We start from the raw sequence: 5,784 nt of genomic DNA, 5'->3' as shown, positions 1-5,784 counted from the left end.
TGCGTCTTCGTCACCGCACCTCCAACATTTAGGCTGATAATTCGGATACATACTTGCAAGCTTTTTAGGATCTAGATGCCATCTATAAAACATTTTGTAAAAATTCTCTCTTAGATTTTGAGCTTGTGTAAATTTTACGTTCCTCACCCAAATCCTTTCCCACGTATCCATTGTAACTACTTCTTGAATATTTTGGGCCCATTTAATCATACAATCTTTAACAAGCTCTGTTTCTGAGTCAATTTCTATCAATGCAAGATATATCCGTTTGATATGTGCGGGACCCTGATTTCTAATTTGTTTTATCAAATTTTCATCAGTCATTGTAAAACCAATTTTCTGGTCTTCTTTCCACCTGGCCCGTAGCTGAGTATATTGAAGCCAATTTTGAACAACCTTCTCTTCTCGCAAGAGGTTATATGATTTCAAACTCCAGACATTTCTTTCCAAGCTCAGAATCTCCTTGTACGTAGTCACATCATGTTTGAAACCAGCATGTATATTTTCTATTGCGTGTTTTGGAATTGCCCACAGTGGTATTTTACAATCTAGCTTATGTCTATACTTCTTCCAAACTCTCAACAATGCCTGTCTTAGAATATGCACTCTAAACACATTGTCTATTTTACCCTTTTAACAATCTCAAATCCAGTTAATCCTTCTAAGAGAGCCTTTTGCGAAACTGTCATATTTTTAGCCAGAATTTTGGTTTTCTGTATATTAACTTTAAATCCAGAAACCTTCCCGTATTGTGTTATTATCTCCATCAGGTCCACAACAGAGTTCTCTGGCTGGGTCACTGTAACAACCAGATCATCTGCGAATGCTCTCAATCTATAATCCTGATCTCTAATTTGTATACCCTTAATTTTTTCCGAATTCCGTATTTTAACCAATAATATCTCTAATGTTAATACAAATAACAAGGGCGATAACGGACACCCTTGCCTTGTGCCCTTCTCAATATTACATGCTTCTGTCAGACTATTATTAACTATAATTCGGGCAGCTTGTTTTTGATATAATGCCCTAATCGGTTGTAAAAAATTTTCCACAAAATCCATTTTGTCTAAAACTCTCATCAAAAATTGCCAATTCAATTGATCAAAAGCTTTTTCAGCATCTAGAAAGATTAACGCCGCAGGGATCTGGTTGTTCCTTTCCAAAAACTCTAACACATCAACTATATGCCTCACATTATTTTTCATTTGCCTACCACTAATAAACCCAGTTTGGTCCCCATGAATTACCTGTTGCAGAACCCTCATCAGTCTATTAGCCAACACCTTAGCAAATATCTTGTAATCTGTATTTAAAAGCGATATCGGTCTATAATTTTTAACTTGAGTAGCATCTTGGTCTTCCTTCGGAATCAAGGAAATAAAAGCTGTTCTCCAAGACGGTGGCACCTTTCCCCCCCTCTGGATTGTCTGGAACAGTTCCTTTAACGGTTTCATCATCTCTAATTGTAAATTTTTATAATAAGCCGCAGACAAACCATCCGTACCTGGTGCTTTATCCATCTTCAATTCCTTAATTGCTGTAAAAATTTCTTCTTCTGTAATTAATTGATTAATCCCCTCTTTTTGTACTTGCGTAAGAACCGGGATGCTAGCATTCTCCAAATATATATCAATGTCTTTTTCATTAATCTTCTCCTTAGCATATAATTTAGAATAAAAATCCACAAAAGCATCCTTAATAAGGTCCTGTTGAAACACAACCCTTCCTTTATGCTCAATTTTGTCTATATTAGAAGCCCTTTGCTTTTTCCTCAATCTATAAGCTAACCATCTACCTGGTTTGTTGGCGTTGCAAAAGGTATTATGCCTGGCAAACCGCAAATTGGTTGCCACTTGGTCAGCCATTAATTTATCAAATTGTCCTCTTAACAGTTTAATAGCCTCCTTAATCTTCACATCCTCTGAATTCAAAATCAAAGCCTTTTCTTTTTCCTTTATTTCATTCTCCAGTTCTTTCCTCCTAGCTTCCACAGCACGTCTATGTTTATTATTCATATATATCAACACCCCTCTCATATAGGCCTTACTAGCATCCCAAACCATGTCCATAGAGGTGCCCTTATTCATATTAATTTCAAAAAAATCCTTCATCCGCTGTTTGCATTCTTCCACATTTCTCTGATTTCTAAACAAATTCTCATTTACGCGCCACGAGCGCCTATCTCTATTCTCCTTATCAATCTCTAGCCAAACTGGGCTGTGATCAGAAATAGTTCTTGCACAAATCTTCACCTTCTTAGTCCTTAAAAAAAATCATTAGTCAACAAAATAAAATCAATTCTAGAAAAAGATTGATGTCTATCAGAAAAAAAAGTATAATCCTTTTCCTGCAAATGTCTCTCGCGCCAAATATCTCGCAGTTCCAAGTCATCCTTCATTTCAAAAAAGGATATAGGCAGTCTAGCATGACTTGGGACGCGCTTAAAAGCTCCAGCCTTGTCCATCTGTACATCCAAAACACCATTCCAATCCCCCATAAAAATAAAAGATTTATAATCCAACTGGGTAAGCTTTGTATGAAGTAAACTAAAAAAGTCAGCTTGTTGTTGATTAGGAGCATATAATCCAACTAAAAGCGTCTTTTTACCTTCTAGCAGCAGCTCTATCATAACGTATCTTCCATGCTTATCTGCTTCAATTAAGTCTGCTGTTAAAGCACTTTTAACATAAACAACCACTCCATTTTTCTTATTCATTGCAGAAGCAACAAATTGCGTACCCAGCCTTGAGTTTGATAAATACTTTTGATCCACAACCCTAATATGCGTTTCTTGCAAACATATAACATCTATCTTGAATTGTTTTAAATATTGAAAAACTTTCTTCCTCTTCTGTGGTGAATTTAGTCCATTAACGTTCCAAGTTAAAAATTTAGTTGCCATGCATATCATCCCAAAGCTCTTGGAGCACTGCTTTGATAGGACTATCTTCTTTAGGCCGTGCTCCTCCCACTGCTTGGCTGTAAGTACGTTGTGGAAGTTCCATAGACTTCTGCTGATCTTGTTCTTTTGGTTTTTTTGATCGTTTTAAAGCAGCACGCGTCACCCTCTGCTCTCTAGGATCATCCAAAGAAGTTGTAGCTTGATCTCCTCCAGCACCGTTCTCCTCTGTCTGTCCATCTTCAACCTTTTGATGTTCTCCTTCTCCAGATCCCTTTGCAGCTTCCAGAAGTGATAATGAGGTTGCTTTTAAAACGTTATTGTAAAAATCACGCGCCTGCATCACAGTAACCAGACGGTACCTTTTACCTTCATGCATCACCATCAACCCAACTGGAATCTCCCATCTGAACCTTATATCTCGTTGCTTGAGCTCTTGCACAAGAAATGTAAAATCCTTCCTCCTCCTTAAAATCTTTGGAGGGATTTCTTTTAGAACCAGAACTTCTTGATCAGCAATCACAACTTTAGAATCATAGGCAGCTTGTATAACTTCATCTCTAATTTCCCTCTTTGCAAAATAAACCACCACATCTCTAGGCAGCTTTCTCTGTCTAGAAATCCATGAATTCACACGAAACACTTTATCCATGCCTCCCTTTATTTCAGATGCTGGCTGATTCAATACCACTTCCAGAGCCTCAGAAATCAGCTGCTTTAAATCTTCCTTAATATTCTCTTTTAAACCTCTGATTCTAACAGCAAACTGCATCTGGTAATATTGAGCAAGACTCAATTCTCTGTCCATTTTGTCTCTTAAATCTTCATTCTCCAATACTTTTGCTTCTAATATGGCATTCTTTTGAGTCAAATCTTCCACTTTTTCATCCAGATCTTCCACACATTCAGCCACTTTATGCACTGAAGACAAAATGTCTACCTTCATCACACTGAACTTCTGTTCCATCCTCTCTTCCATTCTCTCCTCCAATTTCTCCAGTTTCTCCTCCATCTGTGCAAATTTATCACCCATTGATTCCAAAATTACCTGGGCATGTTTTTCAAGAGCATCTTGTAAATGCTTCGGTGTCAATACATCAGGAGGATGCAACGCCTGCAATGATGATTGTTGCACCGGAGAAGTTCCACCACTCCGAAGAGTTTTTGGGGGAGGTTTAGCCGCCATCTTTTACTTTCACTTGTGACGCACTTTCACTTTAAATTTAAAAAGTCCATCAAGCTCGAGAGTAAAATATAATAATCCTCTTCACCTTTTCCTCTTGTACCGCTCTGCCTGCTCCTTTTATTCCATAGTCCTTCCTTCAGGCAGGGGTGGTCGCAAACGCCTGGCTCTGCTCCAAGAAATCCGGAGCAGAGACGCTGACCAGCTGGGAGCGACCCAGGCTACGGGGGAGTTCAATCCTTCAGCCGCCCAAGCTGCAAGCTCAGGCGGCCCCGGAGAACTCGACCCCTACCTGGGGCCTCACCCCCTCCTCTTCTCCCGAGGAGGGGGCTTCAAATTCACCCGAACAGCTGATCGGCGCTGTTTCGGGTGAAAATTACTCAGCTGAGCCGCGGGCAGCCCGGGAAGGCTGTCTCCGGCGCCGCGCAGCCACCGGAAGTCCAATGATGAAAAATTTTTATAACAACATATTCATTTATGAAAGTAAAGAGCATCACCTGATTGTAAAAGTTCTCACCCTCCTCTGCCAACTTTTAATTAGATGTGACTTAAATCTACATTTGGAAAGCCAAACGAGGTTGTACCAGCTTGAAATAAAATTAAAATTCATGATTTAATGGAAACGAAGTGAGAATCCATTACTAATTAAATTTTAGTCCAAGAATAGTTTCCTCAGACAGATAGCATCGTCAGCAGTTGCAATTTTCTACAACTTAGAGTTGTAGAATACTCAGGATACTCTACAATAAAAAACTACTACAGAAAAAAGCATGACAATAAGATAACCCAAGAATAAAGTTACAATAAAGATGTTTTTCATTATTTTCCACTAGTTAAAAATGGAAGCATATCAAGAGTTATTCAGAGAGAAATGTAGATGTTTTACAATTATGTATTCCTTCTTCTTCCATGCCCATTTTTTCTTTTTTCTTTTTTAAAAAAACCACCTGTGTGTGCCCACTTCCTTGGTCTAGTTCACAGGAGTTCAGCAAACTGTTTAATTCTAAAGTACTATCCAGAAATTATATATTTTAATAAGCAATAATTACAATTATAGCTGTGTTAGTGAATCTTTCAATTGTCCTTCAAAGCCAGTGGTGGGATTCAGCTAGTTCGCACCACTTTGGCAGAACAGGTAGCTAATTTTTTGTTGCCCAGGCCCAGAATGCACTTCCAGAAGCAGCATCTACACAGAGAACCGGTTGTTCACATATCTGAATCCCACCACTGTTCAAAGCCATACTCCATGGTCTACACTTACCCGATGGTTTTATGTAGATGTTAAATAGGGGTAGAGAAAATACTCTGAAATACCATGGAGTCTATAACTTCACCCACCTGATGCCAACTATAACTATTTTCAAAGGAAGTAGGAGAACTTACAACCATGCCTCTCTTCCATTCCCAACCCCCTATGCTGGTTTAGAATTATACAATGATTAATCATATCAAAATAAATCCAAGGTAGGTATATTACAAATATCCTCATACCATAAAAGATCATTGACAAGTGCAACTGACTTTTTCTCAACCTGGTCTAGTACATAATGAAAAGGGATCCAAGCAATCTGTTTCCTCCAGGGATCCTCTAGAGCTGTAACTTTACTAGTTTTGCAGTAACTTTCCCACAAAGGAGAAATTTGGAGATTGGATGGAAATTATCCAACTCTGTTGGATCCAGCAGTAGCTTCTTGAGGAT

The sequence above is a fragment of the Vipera berus genome, assembly GCF_964194415.1.
Source record: "Vipera berus genome assembly, chromosome: 4".
Taxonomy (NCBI): domain Eukaryota; kingdom Metazoa; phylum Chordata; class Lepidosauria; order Squamata; family Viperidae; genus Vipera; species Vipera berus.
Note: the sequence above shows the minus strand (reverse complement) of the source record.